Here is a 16410-nt window from a genome sequence, read left to right as displayed (position 1 = left end):
GTACAATTCTCTCTTCCTTTCCCCTCCAGTTTTCTCTGCATCTTTGGCAATTCTCTCTATTTGGGATTCAACTCTGGTTTCATTTCTAATATTTCAATTACCATTTTTGTGGTCATTCATCCCATCACACAAGAGTTTGGCACATGCAGATACATGTCAAAAACCAAAATGTGAGACTAAGACCCTGATGCTCAAAGGTCTCTCTCCCACATCATGGCAACCTCCTATGGATGAAGATGGTGGGATGCCTTCAGAGCCCATCAGCACTGCTACTACATGCTACTACATTCCATCTTATTTTTATAGCCCCCCATGTAGCAAATCACTAAACAATAGTTACAATAGCAACTGTCAGCCTATTTCTCAAAGCTGGGTGCCTAAATAGCACATAATTTTAGGCAACCAGTTTTCAAAGCTAGGTCCACAATGACCAAGACGAAGATTAAATACCATCAGTAGACAAAACCAACAAAAGCTAGTGCCTTCCCCACACTGCAAACACAAGAGGCTCAATTTTCAAATTTGGGTGCAATTGTTATTTGCCTAAATTCAGGTTTAAGCTCTTATATCCCAGTTTTAGACAACTTAATCAGCATCCATCTTAAGGCACCTGGGCTTGAAGACTAGACTAAGGCAGGGGAAAGAGGAGGGTGTCAGTACAAGTTTTGGCACAGAGTTCAAGGGCAGCACAAATCAGACCCTTAATTTGTGTGCATGGAGGATGTGTCTCCAGCTGGTTTGCTGGTAACAGTGATGTTAAGTGTGTGCGTGCAATATCTTGTTTGCTGCTCTAGATAAAGTAAAATCTTTCCCATTTCATTGCAACATTTTATTTGCTTGACTGTTTACACGTGTTGGACCAGCTCTGGATGTAAGGACATGACGGACAATGGAACAGAAGTGTTGGAAAGTATGTTAGGTTCTTTTAGTTAATGTTCCACTCAGATATTTACCATCTGTGTGTTGTTGTTTTTTTAATTCCTTGAGCACTGTGGAAAGACTCAATTGTAAGCAACTTTGTCTCCAACGTCTCATATTGTAATATGAATGTGAATGTGGAAGCTTCTGTAGTCCTTGAACACCTACTGAATAATAAGGCTGTGTTCCCTGTGAAAAGAGGTTGGTTAACTGTTGGATTTATTAGCCAATGGGTCAAATTAATTGCTAGTTGAAATTCCCCAGGAATGCAGTCGGCCCAATGTTTCTAGTGTATAGTAGGCTATAATATGAGACTGAAAGGATTTTCATGTTGAAAGTGTTGGTTTTATACTAACGTAAAATATATTGTCTGAGTACGAGTAAGAAAGAGAGAAGTCTGTTTTATTAGTGAGTCAACTGCACAGGACATTAGGAGCAGAGTTCAAAGAACATATTTAGATCAAGTCAGTAGCATTTGTACTACTTGGACAAAAGCCTGCAGAGCATGTACTGTGCATAAATACAACATTACCACTTTCAGTAACATGATGCAATATTCTTGTGCGCCTCACACTGAAGCTGAGCTACTGAAGTATAGAGCTGAAGCAAAAATTTAAGCTCAGGATAAAATTAAAAGTTGTGGCTTCAAGATGCAAAGATCTTTCATTTCTGAATTTAAAGCAGACATTATCCAATCTGAGATTTAGCATTCAGGATACTGACACTTCCTTTAATCCCATTAAGGAAGATCAATTATAAAATGAACTGGAGACAGAATTGTTTTGGGTCTTAAGATTTTAACAAAAATTGGGCTGATCTGAAAGCCACCAATAATATAATTCCAAGCTCCTAGTTATAGTTGCTAGCCACTTTTTCTTGATTATTTTTCTTTTGTAAAAAGCAGGTATGTGGATGAAAGGCACTTACCTTGAATGTATAAAATAGGAAGCTTCTTAGAAGGATAGCTAGATAGGCAATGTCTGTGCCATGGATCCATCATGCAGATATACCAACTGCTGAACCAGAAGGCAGGTGCACAAGAAGTGCAGACAACAACTTGAGGTAGACACTTTAATGTAAATTATAGCATATGTGGTGTTTAACATAGGAGTCTTCAAAAGCAGTAAGGAATAGTTTATAAACAAAATTACATGACTGATCTGGATACATGGATAAAATCCAAAAAGTCATAAGGGTTAGGTAAGCTTTCCAGAATGGATCCTTTATCTGAGACAAAGTGCTTCCCTGCAAAGTTCAACCTAATAGAACAGAGAAGGGAAGAAGAAAAGCTTATAGCAATTACCTATTGTGTCTTAAGACCCAAGGAAACAAGTGTAGTTGTTCACAATGAGTCAAAATTCTGCTCTGTTACCTTGGACCACTTTCATGGAAGACAATTTAGGCCAATAAATGGATTTAAGACATTTTCCAGAGTAACCTGAGTTCAGAGGCAACACACCAAATAAGTGAAAGTTGTACAAGTTTACTTGACAGCTTAAGTCAACAACATTGATTGGTGCAATACAGAGCAGAATGTGGCTAAACCACTGTTAGATGAAGTAAGAGAACCTTTTAACTAAAGGCATCTACTTACGGATTGAGATGTGTTGGCTGAGAGCTTCATAGCAGGAACATGGATTGCTAAAAACATGAGAGCACATTAGCTTCTCCTTTGTCAAACTATGGTAACAAAATCCCTTCAGATGCCAAGAGCCTTGATTCTCCATTGCCCTGCATTTGTGTGTGTGTGTGTGTGTGTGTGTGTGTGTGTGTGTGTGTATATATAAGCCCCAAATTCATGAGATTTAAAAAAAAAGCCACTCCATCAAATCATGGGTTTTAGTATGTTTTGATTTTAATTCCCCTCTACTTATTTGCCAATGTGTGTTTGATAGTTTCAGGTTGAAAAGTCAACCTTTAGGGCACGCAAAAATGTGTCTCTTCCTGGCTGCTCAGATGGAGACTCCACTTTCCCCTGAGATAGGGGAGCGGTCATCCATTTCCTATTACAGTCTTCACTTTCTCCTGTCTTAGTTTCCCACTTCCTCCCCATCACCCCCATCTCCCTCCTCAACCTCCCTCCCTGATTTGTGGGGCTCTGACTACCCCCCCCCCCCAGTCTCCTGCCCAGTCACCTACACCTTCATCATAAATAAGACAAAAAAGATTTTTTTTTCTTTGCAGAATATAGATTCTGCTGGAGAGGTACTGCAATTGCACCTTTCTCCCACCAGGGGCTGCTGTGGCACCAGAAGAGAGGGCAGCCAGCTAGCAGAGAGGTAGGGGGAGAGGCTGCATTCCTCTCAGTGGGGCCAGGTGAGGCGGCACAGGATGGACAGAACAGAGGACAAGGCGCTGCTGGGGGTCACAGTCACAGAAAGGCTAGTAGGGAGGACAAACTGGGGTGCAGGCTCAGGAGCTAGTGGGGTGACAGCATTGAGACAGGGGCTGAATGAGACAGGGGCTGCAGGGCCACATAGGAAAGGGGGCAGATATTCCTGGCAATAGGAGAGGCTAGGCAGTCAACCAGGGGCTGCATGGGGGAGGCTCCCCAACTCCCTAACAATCCTTCCCCTCCCCCCCAGAATCCCCTGTTCCATACTGTTATGCTACCCACTGACATAGAGCTGTTGGAGTAGGGGTGCCAAGTATAATACCAGTGACCTGGAGACCTTGACCATGTGTGGTAGTCTGGTTTTTAACAGTTACAATGGTGATGAGATTAATTCTGCCACAATGGAGGAAATACATTATGCCAACTATAGGGTGCTAGGGCAATAATCTGTAGCAATAAAATGAGCATAACTCAGCTCCTCTGTTAGCTCTGACTCCCCCAAGCCTTTGCTTTGCTTCTGAGGTATGCAGGAAATTCATTTAAACTCCAATACAGAAACATATTACTCAAAGTTCTGTATTAATATGTCTCGTAAGGAATCTATTTGTCAAATTTTTTTCCTAAATCTTAATTTTTGTCTGAATTGTTGCAGACAAACTTGCTGACAGGTATTTTGAAATTACCAAAAATAACTGAAATGAGCATGATTATGTGGTGTCATTTTGACAAATAAAATATACAGAATTTTAAAATAGTGTTCAGAATTTTTAATTTTTTAGCACAGAATTCCCCCAGAAGTAATTGTGCCAGGCCCTATATGAACACGAGAGAAAACCTAGTTCCTGACCAAAGAGTTTTCAAACCACTTAGACACCTTTTGCAGCTTCTCAGGGAGTCTTGCTGACTCTTTCTTTAGTATGGGATGATTGGAAGAAGTCAGAGCAAATGACTGAGAGAAAATGTAGCTGGCTCCTTACATTCTTTTGGGAATGAATGAATACCTGGATTAATTCAATGAGCACTGTTCCTTTTCTGGGTGAAGTTTGACGTAATGGAGCATTTAGCGTAAAAGCCAACAGGGTAAGAGACAGAGAGATAACCTAAACAGATTGAGGCAAAAAAAGTTTCTAACCCGGAAATCAGATTTTAAACCTAACAATCTCAAGTGGATTAAATCCTCAAGTAGACTAAACTGATGCTGGTGAAACTGGGCCAGTCAGTCATTGGAAAAGCTGTTCTCACTGGCCTCATTACACATTTTACATTGGTGCAGGTGGACACAGAGACCTTTCTAGTCTTCCATGTTGCTTGAAAGAGAGAAGCCTAACCCCCACTCAGCTCTCTTTTTGCCATGCAATTGATTATTCTATCCTTATTGATGCTGAGTGGTACTTTAGTGTGTAAGAAGTATAAATAGTCCAAACACCTCCCCCCCGCCCCTAATAAACCAAGACACACTTCATTCCCTGCAGATGACCCATGGAGGAGGTTGAAGAAAGATTAGCTGAAAGCTCATCTGTAGTGTGTGTGTATTGTAGGTTTCTAAAACGTATCTGTCTTGTATTGACATAAGGAAATTTTTAAAAAAAATCTTGCTGTGCCATTACGTAAAATAGGAATACTATTTCACATTTCATTAAAAATGATAAAACTTGGGTCCAGAATCAATAGCTACAAAGTTACGAAGGGCCCAACTCTGCCACCCTTATTTATGCTGAGTAGCGCCTAGTCCAGTATTTCAGGAGGTAACACTTAAAAGCGTAATTAACTGAGTCTTTGTGGCAAAAAGCATGGTGACTGGGTCTGGATGTCTATGTATCATAAAGTAGAGGGTGATGGAATTGAGAGGAGTGTAAATTCAGAAGAATTCCACTGATTATAGTGGAGTCACTCTGGATTCATATTGGTATAAGTGAGATCTTTCAAGATGTATACCCTGAAGGATGTTGCAGAAATAAACTGGTGTAAAGGCATTAGGCTTACAATAGGATAGTAATAATATAGTAAGGATTGAAATGAAATTACACACTTTAGCTAATCAAGATGATCTCAGAAGGAGTTCACATATACAGATCGTGTAGAACCACTTTAAATTCACAGATATAGTTGATAAAGGAGTCATGAAAGCCTGACTATACTAAAAATGAACCCGAAACAAAATGCAGATAACTTGAGGAATGTAGTAAAGAGAGAAATTGGCAGAGATAGGAACATAATTGAACGAACATAGGAGAATATATAAAAACAAACCCTGGACAGCTATTAGGATCAAATAGAAATCACTTGGATAGAACAAGAGAAATGCAGACCAGGACTATATAAGAATGCTTTAGGGAGAATAAATAATATAGCTCTTGTAAAGTTATTCAAATAGCTTTTGTTAGTAGGTGTAGGTTGTTTATCTACATAGCAAGAACTCGAGGAAGATTTTCAAAAGGCACAAACAGGAGTTAGATTTAAGTCAAAGAGAGTTGGGCACCTATCCTCTTGGGCTGCAAACCAGGTAATAATAAACCATCATCCTTGCTTCACCCTGAGAAGAACTGATCAAAAAAATGTTATTTTGTAGGGTTGCCACAAACTCCATTTAGAGTTGAGGGACCAATGGAATTTGCACTCTCTAGGTTCTCATCTTTAAATCTGATTTTCTTGACTGGACTTGAGTTACAAAAGAAGTTAACTCTGAATGACTAGTGACAAGAGCAGCATTCCACAGACTCTGGTCCATGCTTTCAGGGCTGAGCCCTGCTGTTCTGAAGGACAATCTTTGTGGGAGGCAGGCTCAGGGAGAAGAGTATCCACACAGGTGTTTATAGAAGGGTCCCTTCTTTTCCCACCTCTGAACATGGTGATGCCGGTATATTAAGAGCTACAATCCCAGTCCTGCAAAGAGAATGGCATGCCTGAATCCCTGAGGGTTAACAGAGCCTGCATGGTTCTCTTTGCAGAATTGGCAGCCAAGAAACCACCAGGTCAAAGATGCTACAAAAAGCATCAGCTTTGAGCAGGTCAAACAGATCAAGAGGAAGACCAATGGCAAACAAGCAAGAGTGTCATCAGAAAGACCCAGGTAAAGAATGGTATCTGATAATGACAATCTGGCCCTAAGATTCTGCATCACCCACAAAAGAAAACATGGGGAAAAGAAAATGCTGCAAGGTTTGCCTCTCAGAGCTTCCCACTGAGGGGGTGGGACTTGGCCCGCTGCAGAATGAGCAAGGACTTTAGTGTGGAAGATGCCCTGTGATTTCTCTAAACCTTGTGGCAATCTGCCAAGGCTCTCTATGTAGAAGACCTGCACCCCCATTTTTTTCCTCTCTTCTCCCCTGCAGTGGAGATATGCTGGCAGGGTTAACCCTAGTATCTCTGCAAATGGGTTTCACAACAGGGAGGGACTGGATGGCGAAAGCAGTATGGCCTCAGGCTGTCATGACTTTCCAGCAGATTTTTTGCTGGATCCAAGGAACTATGATCTTACACACTGTTCCTTTGCTCCTTTCCCCACACCCAGCTCCCCAACCCAGTTGAGGGCTCACTTGAGGTAAGGAGCAATCTCCCCATTCTGCATGGCGAGAGGGAGATATACACACAGAGGGTATTCTCCGCACATGGATCTAAGGTGGGGGGAGGGGGATAATCCAGCACACAAGTTTACAGACACAAAAATCCTATATGCTCCCCTAGTCCATTTCCCAGTGGCCAGGACAGGATTATTCTCTATAGCACACATAGTTGTGGTGCAGTCTAGTTACACTGACCCTTTACTGCTTGTTTGTTGCCTCACACTCCATCAGTGCCTAGGCAGAATTTGCATGCTCAGCTGTTTGAATGCACCAGGTGCAAACAGTCTACTGGTTTCAATGGGATATTTATAGAAGACACTAACACAGCAACATACACAAGGTGCAGCAAAAGGAGCTAGTAACTGCACCTACTTTTTAAATTCACCCATGCAAAATTCCACTTGCTTTCTCACCTGGGGTAACATCTCTTGATGGGGGCCAAGAAAAATATCTTTTATTATCCACCTACCCCAATCTTCCTCACTATTAAAGGCAATGCCAGAGATTGTACCTGTAAGGCACCCCTGTGCAGAAAGGGTGAGCATCTCTCTTGTCCAGGACGTTCTTACCTGGCTGTAGATGTTGCTATAGCACTGGTTGGGAGGTCCTCTGGCTGTTTGTCTTAGGGAGGTGGCTCCCCTGCTTTAGGCATGACTGAAAAAGGCAAACAAAATAATTACCTGCAGTTTACTGAGCAGTCCTGGCTCACCCCAGTGTTTCTCACAAGGCAAAAGGTAAATAGTCTTTGGGTAGGGGTCTGAGAGGTCTAGGCTGAGGGACCCAGGGTTCAAAAGGAGAAGATAGTCCCGCTACCTCACCATAGGGTCCAGGCAACAGAGGCTTGTAAGTAGGGCTGGATTAACCTTTTGTGGGCCCCCATAGGGGCAATGGAGCATGGCGTGGAGAGATCAGTCCCTGGAGCAAGGGGTCAGCTGATGGCAATGAGGCATGGAATGGCAGAGGCGGCCTGCCTAGTCCTGTGCTGCCAGCATGCCCCTTCCCTTCAGGGGCAGGCCCATGCCACTATGCCCACTTGCCTGGAGGGGCCAGCCAAGCCCCCCACACTGCCCCCCAACTGGCTGAGACTGGCCAGGCTTCTGCACCAGTCCCAGGTGGCTCAGCTCCAGGGAGACAGGCTGGGTCCCACAGGTGCTGGGAAGCAGAGACTGCCTGGAGCTGGAGGTGCACTGGGGTCCAGCCAGGGGGCAAAGAGGAGCCGGCGGGTGGGGCCAGGAGGCGGAGAGGCGCCCTCGGTCAGCTGGAGGGCAGACTGAGAGGAGCAAGTGGTGGGTGGGGGAGCGAACGGGCTGGCTGAGTCTCGGGGCGCAGTGCAAGCGGAGCAGGCCGGGGTCCCTTCTGAGCATGGGCCTGGCTCTATGGCACCACTGGTGCCATCGTAAACCCAGTACTGCCTGTAAATAGCTCTAGCTGAGTGCCACTTTGCTCTGAGCCGGGATTCTCCCTTTTAAGCACCCATCCATCGCCAGGCTTGCTAGGTCTCACAGGTGTGCTGGGATGGGGCTAATTGTGCCCAAAGGAGCTCTTTAACCCTTTCCTGACTGGGATGGGGCACTGCCCCACCATAGGCAGGTAACTAGATATTGGTGCCTTTGCCAGTAATCTTCATGGTGATGTTGCAAGGCAACTTTAAAACAGCTTATTTCTCATTTCAAAAGATGCTTGCGGTTTTGTGTGAGGGGTTTCAAGTTTGTGAGCTTTGGTGGGGTTAGTAGCTGATTAGCATTTGGTGCCAGAGGTGCCTAGGGCTTTAAATAGGCCCTCCTTTTTATACCTATATAAATAAGAAATAATTCATAAACAAGTTCAGACTCATGCACAAACTCCTTACCGTATTATATATATTTTGAAGCTTGAAATGAGAACCCAGACATGATTCAAAAAGCTGCTGCTCTGGTGTCTACTCCAGTTTAACCTTTTTCAGTCTTTTCTAAATGGGAATATAATCAAAACGAACACATGCAAACCTAATAAAAACATTGCCTCTGATATTTTAACTGATTACTATACATCAACAAGGAAGGAAATGCAGTGTACACTATATATGTATAGTGATAATGATGAGGAACAACCTTCTATTACAAGGGGGCGGGGGGGAAACAGTGAAGACTTCCTATAGCCATGAAAATGATGCTCAGGTAGATTTTTAGGTATCTGCCAATAAGCCCCCTGAGACATTAAATTTTGTGCATTATCTAGAGTTACTCTCCTTATTCTTGATTCCTTTTCTGGAATCATGGGACTGGAAGGGACCTCAAGAGGTCATCTAATCCAGTCCCCTGCACTCATGGTAGGACTAAGTATTATCTAGACCATCCCGGACAGGTGTTTGTGGAGTCTCTATCATTGGAGATTTTTAAGAGCAACCTCCCTAGGCAATTTATTCTAATGCTTAATCACCCCGATAGTTAGGAAGTTTTTCCTAATGTCCTACCTAAGCCTCCCTTGCTGCAATTTAAACCCATTGCTTCCTGTCCTATCCTCAGAGGTTAAGAACAATTTTTCTCCCTCTTCCTTGTAAAAACCTTTTATGTACTTGAAAACTGTTATCATGTCCCGTCTTGGTCTTCTCTTTTTCAGACTAAACAAACCCAATTTTTTCAATCTTCCGTCATAGGTCATGTTTTCCAGACCTTTAATCATTTTTGTTGCTCTTCTCTGGACTTTCTCCCATTTGGCCACATCTTTCCTGAAATGTGGCGCCCAGAACTGGACACAATACTCCAGTTGAGGCCTAATCGGCGCGGAGTGGAGGGGAAGAATTACTTCTCCTGTCTTGCTTACAACAACACTCCTGCTAATACATCCCAGAATTATGTTCCTTTTTTTGGCAACAGTGTTCCACTATTGACTCATATTTAGCTTGTGGTCCATTATAACCCCCAGATCCCTTTCTGAAGTACTCCTTCCTAGGCAGTCATTTCCCATTTTGTATGCGTGCAACTGATTGTTCCTTCCTAAATGGAGTACTTTGCATTTGTCCTGATTGAATTTCATTGTATTTACTTCAGACCATTTTTCCAGATCATTTTGAATTATAATCCTATCCTCCAAAGCAACCCCTCCCAGCTTGGTATTGTCCACAACTTCATTAAGTGTACTCTCTATGCCATTATCTAAATTATTGATGAAGATAGTGAACAGAACCGGACCCAGAACTGATCCCCACAGGACCCCACTCATTCTGCCCTTCCAGCATGACTGTGAGCCACTGATAACTACTCTCTGGGAACAGTTTTCCAACCAGTTATGCACCCACCTTATAATAGCTCCATCTAGGTTGCATTTCCCAGTTTGTTTATGAGAAGGTCATGTGAGACAGTATCAAAAGCTTTACTAAAGTCAAGATATACCATGTGTACTGCATCCCCCCATCCACAAGGCTGTTAAAGAAAGCTATCAAGTTGGTTTGACCTGATTTGTTCTTGACAAATCCATGTGGACTGTTACTTATCACCTTATTATCTTCTAGATGTGTGCAAAATGATTGCTTTATTATTTGCTCCATTATCTTTCTGGGTACAGAAGTTAAGCTGACTGGTCTGTAATTCCCCTTGTTGTCCTTATTTCCCTTTTTATAGATTGGCACTATATTTGCCCTTTTCCAGTCTCTCCCGTCTTCCATGACTTTTCAAAGATAATCGCTAATGGCTCAGATGTCTCCTCAGTCAGCTCCTTGAGTATTCTAGGATGCATTTCATAAGGCCCTGATGACTTGAAGACATCTAACTTGTCTACGTTATTTTTAGCTTGTTCTTTTCCTATTTTAGCCTCTGATCCTACCTGATTTTCACTGGCATTCACTATGTTAGACGTCCAATCACCACCAACCTTCTTGATGAAAACAGAAACAAAGAAGTCATTAAGCACCTCTGCCATTTCCACATTTTTTGTTGTTTTCCCCCCCCTCATTGTGTAACGGGCCTATCCTGTCCTTGGTTTTCCTCTTGCTTCTAATGTATTTGTAGAATGTTTTCTTGTTACCCTTTATGTCTTTAGCTAATTTGATCTCGTTTTGTGCCTTGACCTTCCTAATTTTGTTTCAGCATACTTGTGTTATTTGTTTATATTCATCCTTTGTAATTTGACCTAGTTTCCACTTTTCTTGATTTTTAGGTCATTGAAGATCTCCTGGTTAAGCCAGGGTGGTCTCTTGCCAGACTTCCTATCTTTCCTACGCAGTGGGATAGTTCGTTCTTGTGCCCTTAATAATGTCCCTTTGAAAAACTGCCAACTGTCTTCAATTGTTTTTCCCCGTAGACTTGCTTCCCATGGGATCTTACCTACCAACTCCTTGAGTTTGCTAAAGTCTGCCTTCTTGAAATCCATTTTCTTTATTTTGCTGTTCTCCCTCCTACCATTCCTTAAAATCATTAACTCTACCATTTCATGATCACTTTCACCCAATCTGCCTTCCACTTTCAAAATCTCAACCAGCTCCTCCCTATATGTCAAAATCAAATCTAGAACAGCCTCTCTCCTAGTAGCTTTCTCCACCTTCTGAAATAAAAAAAAAATGTCTCCAATACATTCCAAGAACTTGTTGGATAATCTGTGCCCTGCTGTGTTATTTCCCAAAAGATGTCTGGGTGGTTGAAGTCCTCCATTACCACCAAGTCCTGTGCTTTGGATGATTTTGTTAGTTGTTTAAAAAAAGCCTCATCCACCTCTTCTTCCTAGTTAGGTGCTCTATAGTAGACCCCTACCATGACATCACCCTTGTTTTTTACCTCTTTTATTCTTACCCAGAGACTTTCAACAAGTCTGTCTCCTTTTTCCATCTCAACCTCAGTCCAAGTGTATACATTTTTAATATATAAGGCAACATCTCCTCTCTTTTTTCCCTGCCTCTCCTTCCAAGCTGTATCCTTCTATACCAATATTCCAGTCATGTGTATTATCCCACCAAGTTTCTGTGATGCCAACTATGTCATAGTTGTGTTTTTTTACTAGCATTTCAAGTTCTTCCTGCTGATTCCCCAAACTTCTCGCATGAATATACAGACATCTAAGATACTGATTTGATTTCCCCCTCCCCCAGTTCTGTCTTGTCTCTCCCTTATCTCTGCTAGAACAGCCCATGCTCCCCCCAAATTCTGACCCTTCTCTCAAGTCTCCATGTTTTTGACTTACCTGTGGGCTTTGGTCACCTGCCCTCTTCAAACCTAGTTTAAAGCCCTCCTCACTAGGTTAGTCAGTCTGTATCCAAATATGCTCTTCCCCTTCCTCGATAGGTGGACCCCATCTCTGCTTAACAGTCCTTCTTCCTGGAACAGCACCCTGTGGTCAAGGAAGCTGAAGCCCTCCTGATGACACCATCTTTGCAGCCAAGCATTCACCTCCAGGATGCATCTGTCTCTGCCTAGGCCCCTACCCTTGACTGGAAGGACTGAAGAGAACACCACCTGCGCTCCAAACTCCTTCACTGGTACTCCCAGAGCCCTGTAGTCACTTCTGATCTGCTGAGGGTCATACCTCGCAGTATCATTAGTGCCCACATGGATGAGTAGCATGGGGTAGTAGTCAGAGGGCTGGATGACCCTTGACAATCCCTCCATAACATCTCAGATACGGGCCCCTGGCAGGCAGCATACCTCTTGGGATGTCATGTCAGGGAGACAGATGGGTGCCTCCATCCCCCTCAGAAGAGAGTCACCAACCGCCACAACCCTAGGTTTCTTCCTGGGAGTGGTGGCTGCGATCCTTTCAGCCTTGGAGGTACATGGCTTCTCCTCCTCCACCTTTGGGGGTGATTCCTCATCGCTCATTGCCAGGGCAGCATAATGGTTTTCCATCACCATGGTGGATGGGTTGGAAGTAGGGGTGGAGCACTGCCTGCTGCCAGAAGTAACCAGCAGCCAGTGTCCTCCCTGTGACAGAGCCATATCCTCCTCCCGGGGTGGTGTGACAGCAATCCTCTCTAGCTGGATAGCGTCCTCAGCCTTGGATGTTTCCATATGAATACTCTTGAGGAATTCCTCGTGGGCTCGGATGCGCGTCAGCCTAGCCACCTCCTCCTGTAGCTCTCTCACCTGCTTCCTGAGAGATTCCCCCAGCCTGGCTGTCTGTGAGTGGGAAATGCAGTCCACAGTCTCTGCAAGTCCACACCAGGATCTGGGTAGAGGCATCCATGGTTAGGTTGTCTGTCTGGATACAGGTGGAGGAGACAGGAGCAGTGCTGGCACTGACCATGCAGCCCTTCCTAACCATAGCAATTATATTATGACTCCTTCCCTCAAACTCCCCTGTTTGCTAGCTCCCATTGGTTGCTTATCCTCTGGGTTTTAAGGCCTTCTCTCCTAGGTCAGCCCTCCCTCCTCATTAATCACACAAGGGGAGGGTGATCAAAGGCTGATTGAAGATGATCAAGGATGATCCAGGGAACAAAGGCAAACAGTCCCCAGACACACAATCCCAACTGACCCTGTAACAGAAATAACCTGAAAGAGAAAGAAAAACCACAAACAGCCAAACAAACTCACTCACCCCAAGACTAGTACTTGCACCTTGCTCGTTCAGCAGGGGGATCTCCTTCTCCCCCTCTCAAACTCCCCTGTTTGCAATCCCCTGTTCATTAGCTACACCAGGTCTCCACTCCCTCTGGATATCTTCTACTTCTGCTTTTCCTTACCTGTGGGGTCAGCTTATCAAAATGTGCTTGTCAGCTGCAGGTTTCCATAGAGATTATCTAAGGTGTGGTTTACAGGTGCTTCTATTGTTACTTATAAGCCTCTAGAAATGTCAAATGAAGGTAAGAAGTGGCTGCTACTCGTGGGATGCATAATAGGAAGTCTCCCCCTGCTGCTACTTCGATGTTTGAAACATTCAGTTTTTAAAAATCATATGCCACTTATGGTTATGGGTTTCCATTGAGGATCTCTGGGCTTGTGACACCCATTTTGTTTTCTAAGGAGCCAGTCTGTAGCCTTGTGGTGTTGAGGATTCTTTCCTCTGCCCCACCCCCAGGGCTGGCTCTACTATTTTTGCCGCCCCAAGCAGCGCACCGAATTGCTGCCGCGGACGGCGGGGGCAGTCCGTGTGCCGTTAGGGTGGCACGCGCGTTTCCGCGGCGGCGGCAATTCAGCGGCAGTTTCTGTCTTCAGCCGGAAGACAGATGCCGCCGAATTGCCGCCGCGGGCAGCTGAACACAGAAGCTGCTGCCGAATTGCCGCCGCCACAGAAAGGCGCGTGCCGCCCTAACAGCACACAGACTGCCCCCGCCGTCCGCGGTGGCAATTAAGCGCGCTGCTTGGGGCAGCAAAAACACACGGACTGCTGCCCCTTGCACATTGTCGCCCCAAGCACCTGCTTGGAATGCTGGTGCCTGGAGCCGGCCCTGCCCACCCACTCGCATCCTTTGCAATACTTCAAGACAAAGGAGATTGGGGGCCCTTTAGACCCAATGAGCCCAGTTTGCCTGGCAGCCAGAGGTTGTAGTTTTAATTGTGGTGGGGTTATTGCCTCTCCTCACTATGTATGTGCATATCCCCGCACACGTTCCACAAGCTCATTACAATTTTCAGGATAGATGTTAGGAATATAATGTTATTGTTTTTTTAAACAATTGGGTAAAGTAATATGATTTCTTTTCTTAGGTGAAGGAGATGACTTGATGGTCTAAATACCAGGGGACTAATCTTTGAAAACCTGCTGCTCTCTTTAGGAATTAAAGATTCACTGGCATTTTTTTTCAGAGTAGGGTTTGGTCTTCAGTGTTTTGGTTGTCTGCCTCAGTGCTGACCTCTATCGCAGAATGGCTGCAGTACTGACTGCACAAAGCTGTTGAGGAGTGTTGAGATGACAGCCACTGTATCAGTGTAAGCTGTCATCAGCGGTGGAGGCACAATGCAGTGCACGCTTTGCAGTCTCTCTCCTCCACCCTCCTGTTGTTTTCAGACACATGTAATATGCAGAATAAGCTGACATCATCTGAACAGTCTCAGTGATGCCTAAGTCCCTTCTCCCTCTCAAGCTGGCAGCAGTTTCAAAAGCAGCAAGTCAGTTCGCTGACAGTCCACCAGGAAGAATTGTGTTTTGTCTTCTGTTAAACTATGAATCTAGAGGGGCAAAGAGAGGAATGGGCCCAGGTTCAATAAATAAGAACAGCCCTGGAGGGTTTTGTGCACCAGAGTTGCAATCTCACGTGTACCAGCGGCTGAATCCCTACTTCAGCATAAATCACTGAGTAGCTCAGTACACCTTTTATTTAGCTGGATATAAATAAACAGCAGGCTATGTGAAAGAAATAACACTCCAGAGAAAACACAATCCTAGCGCAATTAGAGCATTTCTATTTAGATAATTGCTCGCTGAAATTGTAAACTTGGATCTAATCCTCAAAGGATCCAGAAAATTGGCAGTTCCAGGAAGATCTCTATTTTCTCTTCCTAACACTGAATATCTTTGTTACCCAACCCCCCAAATGCAGGTATGTCAAGTTAGCCTTTCTTTCTGTCGTATCAAGAATGGCGCCGAAAATGAGGAAATAAAGGATGCCCTTGTGGTAATCTAATATTTTGAGGGAGTTGTGGGGGAAATGACAGCAACTATGGTAATTTAGTGAAAAATATGACCTCATGCAACCACAGAAGGGTTTGCCCTCATTATGGGTGCAGACAGGTCACTAGGGCATTGGCAAGACAGACAGTAATCTCCAAAAACAAGTACTTACTTCAATTAAATAATTCTCTCTCCCTCTGTGGATGTGTTGCTGTGTGCGTTTGGGTTTTTTAACCAAGAAGAAGTGTGGCCTAATGCTTAGAAAAGGGACTGGAAACATTATATTCTTGGCCTTGCTACCGACTAGGGGTATGACCTAAGCAAAATGCTTCACTTCTTTGTGTGTCTGTTTCCCCATCTGTAAAGTGGGGTCATTACCCATCTATAAAATGCTCTGAGGTCCTTGGTGCAAAAGGTACTGTACAAGTACAAAGCATTATTATTTTCACTCCACTAAGTGTCTCTCTCTCCCTTTGCCTGCCCTTCTTATAAATTGACCACAAAAAGTTATCAGAGATATGACTTAAATTGAGACCCACAAAAACCAGGAAATTCTGAGTTCAAAGAGAATTGCTGCCATGCTACTCATCACAGGGCTCTGAAAACTCAGACAGCCAAAAAGAAACAGTTTGCAAATACTGTACTATTAAAAAAACAGATCTGTCCTATAATCCATGTGACTGCTTTGTTCAGTCGTGCTTTCTTGATTCTATTTCCTTCTCCCACCAACACCCTCTTGTGCCCAGACATCTTTGCACTTGTGGTATCTAAGCCTCATGCCTTCTTCATGGGCAGCTGCCAAATGGGGGATTTAAGGATGGAGCAAGAACTAGGAACTTGGAACTTCTTGGTTTTCATTATGGATTAAGTCAGATATTTTAATAGTAATTTAATAATAATTTAAACCCAGATTTGTTGACTAGTTTAAAAATTGAGTTAATTGATAGAAAAAATTATGAAGCCAGCAAGCTGTGTGGGCAGTACCCTTTGCAACATCCAAACGTTGAAAACTGGGTCTATATTTATACAGTCAGAGGATTCCAGCTCAGCAAAATGAAATGTTACCCTCACATATGA

Source organism: Terrapene carolina, unplaced genomic scaffold (assembly GCF_002925995.2).
Source record: "Terrapene carolina triunguis isolate 2854851 unplaced genomic scaffold, T_m_triunguis-2.0 Scaffold33911, whole genome shotgun sequence".
NCBI lineage: Eukaryota > Metazoa > Chordata > Testudines > Emydidae > Terrapene > Terrapene triunguis.
This window is presented reverse-complemented; position numbering follows the sequence as displayed.